We start from the raw sequence: 18,680 nt of genomic DNA, 5'->3' as shown, positions 1-18,680 counted from the left end.
ATATATATATATATATATATATATATATATATATATATATATATATAGGGTCTGGTTCCGGTGACGACTCAAAAAATGGTGAGGACTGCGAAGACAATTCTTCACCACCCATTTTGTCAACGGCACAAACATCAAACTTAATACTCGGGCGTGGTGCGTTCACAAGCGACACGTGTCTGTAGTAATTAATACGGACTCGATGATTTAATCACGTACGACAAACGTCCATAGAACGTCATTTAAGTGAACTTTATTATTTATTTTCTTTTATTTTGGTTTCTTTTGTTTTTTTTATTTTTCATTAAAAAATTAAAAAAAAAAAAAACATACATATGCTCGGTTTTAACGTTTTTTTTTTAATTTTTTGTTTTTAAAAAATATATGATTTTTTTGTTGTATTTTCATTTTTTTATTTTTTTAATATATATACCAAAATACTTAAAGACACTTGTGTTTTTCTTTATATTTGTCTTTATTTTTTGATTTTTTTTATTTTTTATTTTTTAAACAAAATATCGGTTTGAGTTTTTAATGTTTAACAATTATAAAATTTTAAATAAGAAAAATATTAAGGATCATAATATTTTCCCTTTCATACTTTTTTTGAATCATGTTATTTTTGGATTATAAAATTTTAAATCAAATTATTTTGAATTATAGTATTTTGAAAGAAATTATTTTTGAATCATATTATTTTGGATCAATAATATATTCAAGAACAAATTACACGGATGGTCCTTTAACTTTATAGTTTTTCCCTAATATGGTCCCTACGAAACTTTTTTCCCTGAAATGATCCTTACGGAGCAAACCTTGCACGAAAAAAGGCCCTTATGACTAACTATGTTAACAGATTCTGTTAAGTAATTGTAAATGACGAATATGCCCTTTATTTTTTGTACATAAATGATCCTTCTCTCTCTCTCTCTCTCTTCATTTTTAGATCAGACATCAATTGTAGATCCACCAGAGATCCAACAACACAAACGATGGGGAAATGCTCCTCGTTTATTGTCTAGTCAGAGAAGCAGAAAAAGAAAAACAAATGGAAAGTGATGATCGGGAAGCTATGGCGGTCAAGCAGATCGCGAGGAGGAGCAACCCACCTCCGACGACCCTTTGTGGTTCTTTTCTTGTCGCCGGCGACCACCAATGAAGGGGAAAAGGAAGCAGCTGGATCGACGATGGTTCTAGCGAGGGGCTGCTCCGACAACTCCCTCATCGGTTCTTTTTTCTTTGTCAGACAATAGAATGCAAGGAGAATGGGAGGCATGGATCGAGCAAAACAGAAACATAGGGTGTTTGGGGTGATGCTACTCAACTGGAGAAGGAGGTGGAGGGGGCCAGATCGAAGGCAACATCCTCCTTTCTTCTGGTTCATTTTTCCGGCGACCAAGCCTTTTGGCAGGGCTGCAGAGATCTAGGGGGACAACAACAGCCATAGGGAGTGTTTGTGGAGCTGGATTGCGACAGAAAGAGGAAGGAAGGGGCAGTTCTAGTGGCTGGCAACCTCTTCCTTGGCCGGTGGTGAATAAAAACGGGAAGGGAAGATAGGTGGGGGTAGAAAGAGAAAGAGTAATATAACGAGAGAGAGAGAGAGAGAGAGAGAGAGAATACCCTATTTTTTATTTCAATTTAACAGCATATAAAAATAAATATAAAAAAACAAAAACAAAGGGCATTTTCGTCTTTTCACATATACTTAACAGAATCTTTTAACAAAGTTAGTCATAAGGACCTTTTGTGTGCAAAGTTAAGTCCGTAGGGACCATCTTAGGGAAAAAAAAGTTTCGTAGGGACCATATCAGGGAAAAACTATAAAGTTAAAGGATCATCCGTGTAATTTGTTCAATATTCAATTAAATATAGTTTTTGTTCATAAACAAATTATAGATGAGTATATATTTTGAATCATTTAATTTTGAATCATGAAATATATAATTAAAGATTATAAAATATTTGAGTCTAAATATGTTTACATCATAACAAAATTAAAGATCATAAACAAGTTGAATCAAAAGTTTTTTTTGAATCATCTCATTTTGATCATATTATGTTTAACAATTTTTTAAAAACTAATAATTCTTAAAATTAAATATAAATACTTCAAAAACTTATTTTTGAAAAATTCCTTTCACATTTTGGTCATAACAATTTTTTTCCTTTTTTTCCTCTTTCCTTTTACCTATTTTACCTCCAAATAATTAACCTTTCCCGGAAAATATCAAAATCTGACACTTAATTATAAAAATATTATATCATCTCGCGAGATATTGACGATAAATAAAATAAAACCTCCATCCTTTATTTTTTCAATCATGCAGCAAAAATGTGTCCTCGCAGTCATCACTTATTTTTTACTCCTCACTCGATCCTATATATATATATATATATATATATATATATATATATATATATATATATATATATATATATATATATATATATATCATACATACATACTTAAAAGCTAGCATTTTTTTAATCTCATGTATTTGAAACCCCCACACTTTTTCACCTTCAAAGTAATTGATCACACATAATCCTATTCCAAGAAAATCACACACTCTATAAGTTCAACACCTCATGCATTTCAAACCCCCACACCCTTTCACCTTCATTATATATGTAGTTATATTAGTACATTTTTCTTACAAAAAGTCATCATTTTGTTGAAGATATTACGATTCAAAAGTTTTCATATAGTTGAAGCATTCACGATCCAAATATGATGATTTGAAGAAATGGGTTATGTCGCATCGATGGTAATTGTAATATGATTTTTTCTTTCAACCAAAACAAATGAAGCTTTTCTATTCTTTCTTTATATTCAATTTCTCATTTGACCTTTATATGTGATTTGTATGTATTACTCAATCTTGAATGTGACTCTCCAAACATCAGTGTTTTGCTTGGAATATCTTTCTCGTTCTTCTTTTTCAAGAAAAACATTTTGATTGCAGGTTAGTGAAGAATTGTCTTCAAGTTTCTATGGTTGAATGGTGTTTAATAAAGAAAGAAGATTCAGAAAACGGATATAGGTTTTTTTTGTTTGAGCAAAGTAGACGAATGTTAGTTTTTTCTTTTGATGTAAATGCATATTTATGTAACATTTTTATTTATATATTCAACCAACAAATTTTCTTATTTATTTGATTGTAGATTTTCTATTTTGATTATGTTTATCTTCTATTATTTTTTTGTTGGGTTAACCTACACAACATATTTACAGGACAATATTTAAAAGATAACATAATTTTTAACATTTGATATGTAATTATGATGACTTATCATGATATGTTCTTCATATGAAATTAATTTATCCATATTACTACGACAAGAATTACATATGATATTTACGAAAATATATATTATATGTGATTTGTTTAACATATATATACACCTATGCATGTTATAAATTTATAATTAAATATCTTTATGTTTAATAATTGAAGGGATTAAAATGATGCATCAAAACCAATTATTTAAACGAATATAATAATAATAATAATAATAATAATAATAATAATAATAATAATAATAATAATAATAATAATAATAATAATAATCATACACATTTCCAAGTATTGTATTCATTTGAAACTAACACTACAACTCAAGAGTTTTCTAATTTATGTATATTTATTAGTTACAACTCAAAAGTTTTAACTTATGATTATTAATTAGTAATCACTAATAACTTTTTATTTTCCTTTCTTTTACAAGGTTGTAAAGTTTTGCTAATTAAAAACATTAATGTATTTGAAGAGATTTGTGATTTAAATATGAAAAGTTAATATAAATGTTATAATAAATGTTTTAGTGTTTTTATGTTATTAAAAGTTGTAGTGTTTATTTTTCATATTTTTTATTATTCATTGTATATATATCTTTTTTAATACAAATGTTATAATAGATGTTTTTGTATTTTTATGCTACTAAAAGTTGTAGTTCATAGTTTTGTTCATACATTTTGTTACCCGTTATATGTAGATTATCATACGTTTGATATATAATTTACATAATTTTAAACGGTTTATAAAATTATCAAATAATTGTATATATCGCAATGATTCCAAAATTAAAACTATAATCATCATATCATACTATATTATAAAGGAAACATTTTTTCTTTCCCCACATTCATTTGAAACTCCCAACTTTTCATATCGTCATACAATATACTTAATTTATTAACGTAAATATGCTTTTAGTTGTAAACATTATCATAAATGGAAGAATTTGTGACTTATCAATATGATATACTTAATTTGTTAACTTCAATATATAGTTAAATAAATAACCTACATTAATATATCAAATAAGCTTAAAAATTAGTGTAAAATTTAAAACCTAAACTAAGATAACAAATAATGTTTAAAAAAAATCAATATATATTTTTTAATATAGTTAAAAGGAAAACATTAAATATAATAATAATAAAAGAACCTAAATTGATGAATCGAATTAACGAAAAGGTATCTGAAAACTATATTCTAACAATATATTTTTAACCTGCGCCGCGCAATGCGCGGGAATTCGTCTAGTCATACATACTTATAAAGCTAGCATTTTTTTTTATTCTCATGCATTTGAAACTCCCTTTTTTAGCTTCCTCAAACCACATTCATTTGAAACCCCCTTTTTAACTAATGCAACTCAAAAGTTTTCTTAATTATGATTTAACACTCAAAAGTTTTATAACTTATATTATGTTTAATTAGCATTTAGTGAAAAGTTTAGTATAAAAAGGTCAATCTTTTGTGTCTTTTGTGTTATATATAAGAAGGATTTGAAGATATTGTGATTCAAAAGTTTTCATGTAGTTGAAGCATTCACGATCTAAATATGATACTTTGAAGAAATGGGTTATGTCGATCCAAATATGAAGATTTGAAGAAATGGGTTATGTCGCATCGATATAATTGTAACATGATTTTTTCTTTCAACCAAAACAAATGAAGCTTTTCTATTCTTTCTTTATATTCAGTTTCTCATTTAATCTTTATATGTGATTTGTGTGTATTACTCAATCTTGAATGTGACTCTCCAAACATCAATGTCTTGCTTGGAATATTTTTTTGATTCTTCTTTTTCAAGAAAAATATTTTGATTGCAGGTTAGTGAAGAATTGTCATCAAGTTTCTATGGTTGAATTTTGTTAAATGAAGAAAGAAGATTCATAAAATGGATATAGGTTTTTTTTGTTCGAATAAAGTTGAAGAATGTTACTTTTTTTCTTTTGATTTAAATGTATGTTTATGTAACATCTTTATTTATATATTCAACTACCCAATGCTCTTATTTATTTGATTGTAGTTTTTCTATTTTCATTACATTTTTTTCTATTATATTTTTGTTGGGTTATCCTACACAACATATTTAAAAGATAACATAATTTTGAACATTTGATATGTAATTATGATAGACTTATCATGATATGTTCTTCATATGAAAGTAATTTATCCATATAACTACGACAAGAATTACATATGACATTTACGAAAAAATATATATATTATATGTGATTTGTTTAACATGTATATGCACCTATGTATCTTATAAATTTATAATTAAATATGTTTATGTTTAATAATTGAAGGGATTAAAATGATGCATCAAAACCAATTATTTACACGAATATAATAATAATAATAATAATAATAATAATAATAATAATAATAATAATAATAATAATAATAATAATAATAATAACAATAATAATAATAATAATAATAATAATAATAATAATAATAATAATAATAATAATAATAATACATTTCCAAGTACTGCATCCATTTGAAACTCACACTACAACTCAAGAATTTTCTAATTTATGTATATTTATTAGTTATAACTCAAGAGTTTTTAACTTATGATTATTAATTAGTAATCACTAATAACTTTTTATTTTCTTTTCTTTTATAAAGTTGTAAAGTTTTGCTCATTAAAAACATTAATGTATTTGAAGATATTTGTGATTTAAATATGAAGAGTTAATATAAATGTTATAATAGATGTTTTAGTGTTTTTATGTTATTAAAAGTTATAGTATTTATTTTTCATATTTTTTATTATTCGTTGTGTGTGTATATATATATATATATATATATATATATATATATATATATATATATATATATATATATATCTTTTTAATACAAATATTATAATAGATGTTTTTCTATTTTTATGTTACTAAAAATTGTAGATCATATTTTTGTTCATACGTTTTGTTACCCATTATATTATCATTCATTTGATATATAATTTACACAATATTAAACGGTTTATAAAATTATCAAATAATTGTATATATCACAATGACTTAAAAATTAAACTATAATGTTTAATAAAACTAATATGTTAACCAGGTGAATCCCCGCGCGTTGCGTGATAATAAAATTATATAGTTAAAATAATAACTTTTACCAAATTATTATTTAATGTTTCTACTTTGAAACAAAATGTTTGTAGTATCTTATAAAGCTAGCATTTTTCGATTCACCTCATTCATTTGAAACTCTCATGCATTTTTCCATTCACCACATTCATTTAAAACTCCCATGACTTTTCAATTTCTTTCTATTAATAATTAATTGGTTAATAAGGTTAAATAAATATTAAACCTAAAGTGTAATCATATACTCCCTCCATCCCAATATTATTGTCCACAGACAAAAAACACACAGATTAAGAAAAACATTAATTACCACTAACTTTATATAATAAAATGACAATTTGTCCTTATTTTGCATTTAATGTTTCATTAAATGCTTAGTTGGTTAAGCAATAATGAGGGGGTATTTTGGTAAAAATGTTATTTATTTTTAGAAGTGGACTATTATTTTGGGACAAACCAAAAAGGAAAGATGTACTATAATTTTGGGACGGAGGGAGTATAAACTAAATTTTAATATTAAAATAATATTTTTACTTCTACTTATACAGTTATGTTTTTTTAACTTTTAACATATTATACTTAATTTAATAGTGTTAGTATATTGTTGGATGTAAATCATTATCATTTTAAAGATACAATTTGGAACAATTTATATAAAATACTTAAATTATTTTAAATATAACATTACAGGGTCAACTGAAATATAAAATTTTGATTACCTTAAAAACCCAAAAAATATTTTGTAAATAGTTAAAAGTGATAAATTGTAGTGTCTTTCTAATAATGATTATAAGTTGGTTAATAAGGTTAAATAAATATCAAACCTAAAGTGTAATCATAAATAAATTAAATTTCAATGTTAAAATAATATCTTTACTTCTACTTCTAAAGTTATGTCTTTAACTTTTAACATATTATACTCAATTTATTAGATTTAAAATGTTGTTGTATGTAAACCATCATCAGTTTAAAGTTACAACTTTTGAATAGTTTGGTCAAAAATACTTAAATTGTTAATTTAAATATAACATTATAGTGTCAATTTAAATATAAATTTCATTTCCACTTAAAAAAACCAAAGAATATTTTGTAAATAGTTAAAAGTGATACATTGTAGTGATAAATGCAAAAACTAAACAGTAATCTCAATTTAACTAAAATATTTCATAAAGTTATTTTTATAATCGTTAAAAGTTTTTAAATAAGTAGCTTAAAATAATTTACAGTAATAATAGTTAAAAATAACTCTATATAAATGATTATAATGTTATATTTAAAATCAAAAAGCAATGTTTAACGTTTTAAATAATTATAATGATAGAAATTAAAATATTAAGCAAATAAATTTTAAAAAATTAGTTAACAATAATAACAACTATAAATAACATTAAACCATATATTATATTTAATTTTATTCATGTGTAATTCACGGGTAGAAGTCATTCAAACTATTGAGATAACACAGTTATAATAAATGTATGTATATTATCATAGAATTCAAAGTAATCAATATATTATATCAATGTAGTATATGAATTATGATATCAAATTTAACAACAATATTATTGTTATATTTAAAAAAAACATATATTTGTAAAACTTCAACTATAGGTGTCTTTCGCGCAACGTGCGAGCATTCGCCTGGTGTGTATATATATATATATATATATATATATATATATATATATATATATATATATATATATATATATATATATATATATATATATATATATATATATATATATATATATATATGGGAAAAGTGAATATACCTTTAAAGGTCTACAAGATAGGTACCCTAAATTAAAACATTCATCGTTTTTATTTACTGATTACTGTGAAAGAAAATTACCAGACTTGTGAAATTTTTTGTGTGATATATTGTTGAAGCCCTTATTTTTGCACAACCCATTACCGATCGGCGTTCCCATCCGCCACCACTGCCCATCCGTTTTTCCTCATCCCTTTCTCTCTTCACCGTAAAACTTCATCAGACAAAGCTGATTCATTCACCACACACCTTCAATGAAGACGTCGGGATGGTTAATTCACCAAAAAAACGATTTTAATAGAATCGGAATTCAATTCAGGGAAGGAAATTTACCGAAGAACAAAACCTATATCACTAAATTGGAATTCTTGGCACATCGATCCAATGCAAGGTTCTACAACCCACCCCCACCCATGAAGTCGATTCAGGTTAGTCCCTATGTTTGTATCTCTTTCAGTTTCAAGAACACCTTCTCACCTTAAAAATCTTCAATTTCCCATTCGCTTTTGTCTCACAGGGACTTCATTGTTTGCCCTCTTCCTTGAAATGGGCAATTTCGAATCAACATCACTACATGTATAACTCATTTTCACTAGAAATTATAGTTTATGCAGCCCATCCACCAGGTGTTCGATTAAATACCTAAGTGAACTTTTATGATAATCGCGTGCAATGAATGATGTATCTGATAGTGTTTGTTTGTTTCCGAACAGGAACTTCTAGTTTGGATGCGTCCATATGCTCGTAGTGCTTGGGCTCGTGCATTTCATTCAAGAGACCCACTGCCAAAAACATAAATCACACTTTATTATTTATTATTTATAATACAAGAAACTTTGTTTTCACATAAATAAAACTACACAACTCTTATTTCTAGGTTAGGTGCAGTTTCTTTTTTACTTACTTAATAGAAAAAGAAGTGAACTACTTAAATATAGAATGTCAAAATAACTAAAAGGCGAATGAAAACTCTATTTACCTTCTTTTAAAGGAGGACATAATTGATCTGGTCTAGTTTTGGAAGCCTTACTCATACCAAGACGAATTGGTATGAATTTGACATGTTTCATTTATTTGCATTTGTCGCTCGATTTCTGTCCTACTTGACTTCATGGTGTTCTTTTCATATACATATCTTCAATTGCACTCAGTGAGGGCATTCCTACAAAACATAAAAGTCAAATGAAATTAATGTTGGTAAATTATTATTGAATGTGATTTGTTGTAGCTGTTGTATGTTATTTAGACTTGTAAGAGGTGGGCCTAAAAACCACCAACCAATTCAGCATTTCATGTTTTTATTATTTCATGTCTTTATTGGGTATGGATAAGAGCACGAAGGTTCATTATCACATGATCAATATGCTCCCATAATTTGTCTGAAAAGGGCAATGAATTTTTTTTCTTTTATTTTTGCTTCCTTTGTTTTCACAGCTACATGTGCTTCAACATGTTTTGAAATTCCATTTTCTATTGAAAAGATTAGAAATGCATAGAATATTCACTATTGTCTGGATTCTAGGATAGTTTTTTTATAGTTAAGTAGAACAAGTTACAAAATATATGATTAAAAGTGACAAAATCATTTAAGCCCTGATGTCAAGGGGACAAAAAATGTATCTAGTTCTATTCTCGTTTAACAAATTACAAATGCAAAGTTATTCTTATGTGTAGGTGATTACCATTGAAAGATCTTGGGTTGCACGGAGACACCAAAGAAGTTGAAGATTGTATTAAATGATGTAATCATGTATTAGTTAGGACACAATTTTTATAGGTTTTTAGACGAATTGTATATGTTGAAAGAAAGTGTATAGAAAAAGTATTATTTTTGGTTGATTGAGCTGAAATTGCAACCCACTTTTCTTATTCATTCGAAATAGCAATGTACTTATAAATACTTTTGTCTTTTACCCACAATAACATAATATTTTCATTTTTAACACACAATAGTTGTAACGCCCCGATTCTCAGATATTGGTTTTATATAAGATTTTCTTGATTTCAAGGTCTACTCGACGAGTTGGTTGCCATACTTGTCGAGTAGCAGCGGGTTGGTCCATACTTTTTAGTGACCTACTCGTCGAGTCAAAGAAGGGACTCGATGAGTAGGAGCTGGCAGATGAAACCCTAAATTTTAGGGTTCTGCATCCTATTTAAAGGATCATTGGCCTCCCCCAACCTCCCCTTTACAGCCACTTGATGATAGGTCATTATATAGTGGTTTGGGCTAGGCATCTATCTTTTAATTGGTCTTGTTAAGGTTTTGGTGTTAGTAATGGTTGTTGTATGACTATGTGTGGCCATACACGTGTGTACAGCCGTACACCCTATGTGCGGCTGCACACGCGTATGTGGTTGTACACCGGTGTGCTGCTGGGGTGATATAAATAGTAGGAGTCTATGTCAATGTCAGGTGATGTATGTGTGTGTTTCCCAAGGTGTATTTGACGTTTATGTAATATAAATGTGTGCATGCTTGGTTTAATTATTCTTCTACTCCTTCTACACTCTGAATTGTTTGCAATATCATTTGATCACTGATTTAGATCCTAAATTTGGAGCCTTACAATTGGTATCAGAGCCTAATCAGTGTCAATTGGATTTTTGAGTGTTCTGTTGAATGTGTACGGCTGAGGTTGAAGGTGTGCGATTGACTGTTGAAGGTGTACGGCTGAGATTGAAGGTGTGCGGTTAGCTGAGTGTACGGTTGAGTGTACGATTGTGTGTATAGTTGAGTGTATGGCTAAGTGTGTAAGGTTGGAGAGTGTACGGCTTAGTGTGCGGTTGGAGCGTGTACGACTTAGTGTGCAGTTGTAAGTGTGTACGGTTGAGTGTGCGGTCGCAAACTCGTTAGCAGATTGAGCATCTTAATTGTAAGAATCCTTGTTAAAGTTTTCGATCTGTTTATTTCTAAAAAGCAAGCAAGAATGGACTCCCTCATCTCATCAGCTCATCATGAATTGGACACCATAGTGGGAACCACTACTCGAATTCCTCGGTTGTTATCCGCAAAAGGATTTCTAGAATGGAAGTACCAAATTGAGAAATACATCAAAATGAAAGATTTTAAGGTTTGGCGAAGCATTCTCAAAGGACCAGTCAGAGTCACTACTAATCTTCTGAATGGACAAGTGATTGACAAATTGTATGCTGATTACACTGATGAGGATTTTGAAATGGTTGAAGAACAGGAAAGTGCACTGGCTACTTTGACTATGGCTCTATCCCCCGATATTTCTCAAGGATTCAGAGAATACACTTCATCCAAAGCTCTGTGGGAAGCTTTGATTTAGGTCTACGAGGGAAATGAAGATATGAAAGAGAGCCGTCAGGACATGTTAAGACAAAAGTTCAATATGTTTAATTATGTCCCTGGAGACTTACTTGACTAGATCTGAGATAAACAAAAAGTTGTTGAATGCACTTCTGAAGTCGTGGGATATGATTGTAGTTGTCATCAAGAAGACAAAAGATCTCAATCGTCTCAGTCTTGTTGAAACAATGGTAATCATCAAAGCCTGTGATCTTGATGATAAACAACGAGAGATTAATCATGTGCATTCCTACTCGACTGCAAATCTTGGGATTTCTTCAAATAATGCCTTTTCATCCTTCACCTCCTCTCCAAGTCAAGATTTTACTGTTCAACAACCTCATAATCAAACCTTTATCACTCCATCAGTTACACCATTTGTTGGTTCTTCATCTATGTCTCACCCACAAAGTCAGTCATTCGTTGTTCCGCAAGCTGTTTCCTCCTCTAATGCACCAGTTATGTTCCCTAATCCCAATTCCAAAGATAACGATGAAAACTTAGATCTTGCCACTGGACTTATCAATTGCTACAATGCTTTTGTAGCTGGAGAGCTTCCACCTCAACTCACTTTTGATGACCTGGATCAAATTCATCCAGAGGACGTGGAAGAAATGGATATTACCTGGCATTGAGCAATGGTAGTGTTCAGGGTAAAGCAATTTGCTAAGAAGATGGGAAAGAATAATTGGGGAATGAATGCGGATAAGAAGGTAGGTTTTAACAAGGGAAAGTTGCGTTGCTACAATTGTCACGAGTCAGGTAACTTTGCTCGTGAGTGTCCTAAACCAGACAGAAGGGTCAATAGTGAACGAACAATGGTTCCATTGGGAAATAGTCATGGAAATGTTATTGTCAACAGTGAGACTGCAAATCTGGCAGTGGTTGCTCAGTCCTTTGACTGGGAGAACCAGATTCAGGCACTGAATATTTCAGGACCTGAAAATGCTCACTTGGCTCAAATCAATGATACTCTTGTGGAATAAGCTGCAGTTGATCTTGAAGAAGAGATGATGGAGTTGCAATTTGCCTTTATGGTATCTTCCATTTCCGAACCTGAAAAGAAAGAGGTAAGTCCGTCTTCTTGTTCTCAAACATGCATTGATAAAGTTAAAAATCTTCTTGAGCATATAGAATTATTACATATAGAGAACGAGGACTTGAAATATGAAAGGTATCAACTTAGGAAAGGGCATAAACCCTTAAAGGCTGAATTAGAAGCAAAAACCAAAGACTTTAGAAAACTCCAGCTAGAATATAGCAATAAAAGTGTGTGTTATAGATATGTAACTGAACAACTTGATGTGGCAGCTGCTGAGCTTGACACACTGAAAAACAAGTTTGAAAATGCAGATTTTAATTTCAGAAAATATGATGTGTCAAGTGAAGTAGTTTCATCCATGATAGAACATAATTTGAAACTCAAAGAAAATCAGCAAAAGGCTTTAGGATATGACAAAGAGCCTCCTCTTTATAATCACAATTATCAATTTAAGCCATTGACTAAAGAGGAGATAAACAGAGAGCCAATTCTTAAATATGGATTTGTGTCAGGAGGTAGCATTAATGTTGAAAATACTAATGTTTCTACTTCCCATGCAGATCAATCCCTAAGCCAATCAAAGCAAGAATATGAAGGATGTGTTTCTAAAAATGAAAAAGTTTCTGAATTTTTTTGTTTCAAATGATAACTCTCTTGTTTCTGATGTTAAAAATTGATGAGTTGAAAACTCTTAGATCGATTAGATCTTCAACAGTTTAATTAGTAAAACAAACAAACAAACACATAGAACACAAGATAGAATCAAAATATAGCTTAATGATTCAAGAATAGTCATGCCTCAGCAGAGCTCGATGAAGAACTTCCACTGTAGAGGTGAGCTAGGGTTTGTAGTACAATGATGAGAATAATAAATGAAAGCGATAATTACCAAGGATGCATGCATGCACCTTAAATACTAAAACCCTAATCAAAATAAACATGGTTGGACAGGCTAAAACTGGTAACAAAACCGGGCTAAGGAGTGAGCCACAGACGCAACACTTCGGGTCCCAACAATCTCCCCCTTTGCGTCAATTGGGGAAAGACATCACTTCGGTTGATTCATTGCAGTAAGATTCACCACTTTGAATAGCTTTTGAATTATAGCGAGCAGTAATTGACGAAAATTGGTGTACAATCTAATTATGTCAGTGAAATACTTCTTGTCACCCTCACTGTTTTGCTTACACTAGTGAATAATATCCAAAATGTGTTCCAAGCAAGCTGTAGTGAAAAGATGTTTATCAATCAGAGAGAACAAGCACTTTTGACCCCCGCCTCTGGTGAACATCACAGAGTTGAGCTTCAGGTCAATCTTCCCCATCGTCATTTTGTTGTTGTCGCTAGATGAACCAATGGGTAACACCGTTGGCTTCTTTTTAAGGACCGAAGAAATTTCTTGATCCATCTTTGCCACTTCTAAAATGTAGCACACCAACATCCTCTTGATGTGATCGATGATCGGCTCACATTCATCTGGATTGGAGAGCAAAAAGTTGTATAGAAAGATCCAGTCGTGAGGATTGAGATTCGGAAGATCTACCAGAGAAATCGTATGCTCAGAGTTTTCTGAACCTCTAGTCACATTGAAATTGACGGTGATGAATTTCCCTACAGCAGTCGGTTTTAGAACCCTGACAGAAGTTATCTTTTGAGCGCCCCAGGTAAGATACTGAGGCTGAGCAAACTCAAGATAAAAATCAATCAGATCCCTGTCGACTTCTGGATTAGGATGGGGAACTTCAGCAATAGGAAGGAAGCAGTGAAAGATAAATGCCTTAGCATTGATATTATGTTCCCTTTCCCTTTGCTTTCGCTTCAGAGCCTCAGCAATAGTCTCTTCTTCTTCATCACTATCTTCTAGAGCACCTTTTGCCTTGTCCTTCACACTAGAACCCGAAGCTTCATTCCCTTTCGGTCGTTCAGTGGTGACTGTTAAAGGAACAGTTTTGCTTGTAGGAGGAGGTTGAGTAGTGCTTGTAATTCCTTCTCCCCTTGTTTCGGAAGCACAACTGTCTCCGAAACACCCTCTATGCGACTTAACATTTCAAGTGATGGGCCAAGTTTTTCTGCAAGATGACGTCTGACAGAAAGAGTGAGAATCGAGTCGTGAGCTTCCAGAACATTGGAGAAAAGAGCATGAACATCTGAGACACAACTCTTGACGACGACCCTCTCAGAGTGAAGGTTGTCAATCTCCTTGGTCGCTTGAGAAAGTTGGAGGGACTTGGTCTTTCGCTGAGTTGTTTTGAGATCCAGTGCATCTATGATCCTGCTTTCCATGGCCAAATCTTCTTGAAGCTTCTGGAGACGCTCACTGATAGAGGTTCACAATGCAGGGTTATCTATCTGGATACTCTAACGCATGGTGGCAAAGTGATTATTTTCTGTCTCAAGAGACACAGAAAGATTTTCCACTGTGGAGTTCACTTTGTTTTCATTCAACTCCGATGCACCCTATAATGACTCTAGAAAAATGTTAGCATCAAGAATTAGTTTTTCGACTTTTTCGGTCACATCTTTGCACAACTTGGTGGAGGCATCTATAGCGGATGTTGCCTTAGCAATAGAAGCTTCATGCTCTTTGACAAAGGTGCTCATCAAAGCCTTTACAGCGGCTTCTGAAAAATAGTCATGGGAAGAGGAGGAAGATGCCACAAGCTTGTCAAGCTTTTCATGCAAATCCTTTAGGTGCCTCTTGGTTATAGGAGCATCATTATCATCATCATCGCTCTGCAACCTAAATGGGCTGTAGTAGAAAGTGTCGAAATCGACATCATCACCACCAAGAACGGTATTGGTTTCTTTGGATTGGGTAGGGGATAGATGTTTGGAAGTAACAGGGGTTTCAGGTGCTGAATTATGAACCCCCGTAGCAGATACATTAGTCTGAACTCCAGTAGTGGATGTGTTTGTATTCGGAGAAAATAGGAGTAGGAATGGGAATGGTAGATGAAGGTTGAGATGTGATGATAGAGGAAATGGGAGGAAAGGAAATAGGGATAGAAACAGGTGGAAGAGAAGATGCTTGGGAGCGAACAGATACCTCTAGTGTAGGCGAACGAGGTGGTGTGTCACCACGAACCGAACCTTCATCATATGAGCTTTCGCTCTCTGTTGCTTTCTTCGTGTTGAATGATAGAATGATGACCAGAAGGCACGTACTCTGAGTCTGCGTCGCTTGATGAAGCAAGAATAAGCTTCCTGTTGCTTTCTTGGCCTTCTTCTGCTTGGGCTGGGAAGGTGTTGCCTTCTCAGACTGTCGCTTCTTTGGAGTCTACACCTTTGATACTTTAACGCCTTTTTCACCCTTTTTCGCTTCTTGCTTTTTGCCCCTCTTAGCATGTTTGTTTGCTTCTTCAATAGACCTCAGCATATCTAGAGTGAGTTCCCTTGGACCAGATGAAGGAAGCTTCTTGTACTCCAAATGATCTTGCTTTCAGCGGATACACAAGCGTACATTGACTCGGGAATAGAGCCAATGAATAAATACTTCGAGGGATCAATAACAATTATCTTCGTGGTGTGAAATGTAGCAATGGAGGAGAGTAAGGAATCTGCCATGATTGGAACATGAAAGCGCTCCGTTGTCCATTGAGTGACAATGGTCCAAAACCGGGAACATGAAATTTCTGTGTGTCGAGAGGCAGATGACAAACTTTGAACAAGTTGTAGCCATAAAACCGACCCATAATCAAGGTTGATACCATGGTACAACCCATAAAGCAGAGTCATGAAAGACTTGCTAGCACCATCTGAGCCGGCACTTCGTTCTGAAAGCCCTTTGAAGAGCAGGGTGAAGAGTCCATTCCATTGAGGAGGAAGGCACGATTTCTTGACCTTGGTCACAGTGGTTAGGGTTTCGGTGTACCCCATGTTGTAGAACATCGAAAAGAGCTCACATGTGGAGATGGAATCAGGATTCACCATTGATGCATCATAAGAAAGCCCTAGTAGCAAGAAAAATCGGTTCTTTGAGATGGAAGCCTTCTGGTTGAGAATATTGAAATAAATCTTGTCTACAGCTTTGTCATAAGTAGCAATGGAGTAGATTGTTGAAAGGCACGCCATGGATACGACTTTGACAATTGATAAAGCCTTGACTAGTGGGGAATACTTAAGACATTCCACCACTTGATACATGTAAGTATCGTAGAGGAAAGGTGTGAGATCGATCAGCAAGTTTTGATTAGGCTTGATTGAGAGAAGAGTAGAGCAGGCAGAGGTTTCTTGAGCTGAAGAAGAGTCTGCCATTGTTGAAGCTTGATGAAGAGGAAGATGAACAATGAATGTCGAATCGCCTGAAATTACCTTCTTTGCTTGAGAGAGTTGAAGAGTGATTAATAATAAGATCACGGTAATCAAATCACTTATATACGATTCTGTGGAGAGAGAAAAATCTGGAGCAATGATTCCACGTTTATGGGAAACGACGCCTAAAAAGGCGAGATTTGACAATAAGCAGCCCCAATAAAGTAGGTGATGACGCATGACTAGGTAACGGTTCAAATTCACGTGCCTTTCCATACTTATATTCTTTTTCAAATTTACACTCGATTGGACTTCCTGCTGACTCACCCCTTGTACCTTTAATGGAAACGAGATCGCCATAATTAACCAAGGCAGTATGTTGGCCCATCCCTTTGTTTGTAAATAACTGCATTACATCGTTAGGAACTGAAGCTATATTTATGAATAGGTTGTGAATAATCGAACTAGACTTTTGGAAAATCCAAGATTTTCGTGCAAGACAGTGTCAAAGATAAAGAAATAAATCAAACTATTGTGGGATTTTGTGATGTCATATAAGACACAAAGCAGTGGATCCCGGGCACGAATCTCTTCCTTCAAAGTCAAGATAGACTTCAAAGTGCTTGCGTGGATTCCCATTGAATTACAATCAAATACTTGTTAAGAAGCATTGAAAGGCATCTTTTATATATAAGGCTATTAAGGGTAGCTTCCGCTTCAATTCAGGTTTCGGTACTTGACATAAGACCGAAAATAGAACGAAGTACTTGTGAGACCGATGTGGCCTTTTAAACAATTAGGTTTGGATCATATTCAGTGACTTGTTGACAAAAGCTAATTAGAAATCTCAAAAAAAAAAAAAAAAAAAAACTGGATCCTATGGGAAGAAAAGTCGTGGTGAAAGACATTTTCATAAGGATCTCTCAAAAATAAAAGGAGATTTCAAGGTACTTCCACAAAAGTGGTTTCGTTAATTCAATGTGAAAACTAGAACATTAAATTGTTCACCGTCAATGCATTATAGGTATTGAATTTTGGGTTTCAGTTAGCACGTAGTGACACGAAACTAAGATCATTAACACAGAAGTTGGGTAACCATAAACCACAGTGGTAGTGCTGAGAGTCTCAAGGGTTACAATTATGAAACGAATGATTAATGGAGAATAAGATTGAGGTGGTTAAAGAACAAATGTACCTCTTCTATAAAATTAGACCAAGCAGAAAAACTCTTAACTCAATTTGGAGAAGAGTAAGGTAGCTCATGATTAAAGTGAATTTGACAGCCTAATTGGGAAGACATGATTGGTATTTATCAAGTCATTAAGGCTTCACTCAGAATCTTTGGAGGCTTGGGTCAACATACGACAACATGCTTCTAGGGACACTTAGTTAATACAAAGATAAAGAATTATACCTGCACCAGCTCCATCATTGAGAATGGTCCTTATACATGGATTAGATAAAATAAAGAAAATATTTTTGAATTATGGTTTGCATTTTCTGAAAAGAAATAAAAACATAAATGAAAAATATTTTTGGATTTTATAAGATTTTCTGAAAGAGAATTAAAAACAAAAAGAAAAATATTTTTGGATTTTTTTATGAAAATAAAAGGAAAAACATAAAATAAATTACGAGAAAAGAGAGTGTACATACTATACAACCGAAACCATCACTTGAAGGTGAAAAGCGAACTGAGCCCAGTAAGACCTAACCTGAAATAGACCGAGCATTCAGTTCATTTCGGTTCCCAAAAGAACTGAACCCGAAATGGACCGAGCGTTCGCTCTATTTCGCTTCCAACTTTTATTGAGGCGAAAGTGATTTCAGTACAGATTCAGCTTCCATCATTCCTAAGCCTTCTAGGATTTTATTAAAACTTGCTTTAGGAAAG

The sequence above is a fragment of the Lactuca sativa genome, chromosome 4, assembly GCF_002870075.4.
Source record: "Lactuca sativa cultivar Salinas chromosome 4, Lsat_Salinas_v11, whole genome shotgun sequence".
In the NCBI taxonomy this organism is placed as follows: Eukaryota; Viridiplantae; Streptophyta; class Magnoliopsida; order Asterales; family Asteraceae; genus Lactuca; species Lactuca sativa.
Note: the sequence above shows the minus strand (reverse complement) of the source record.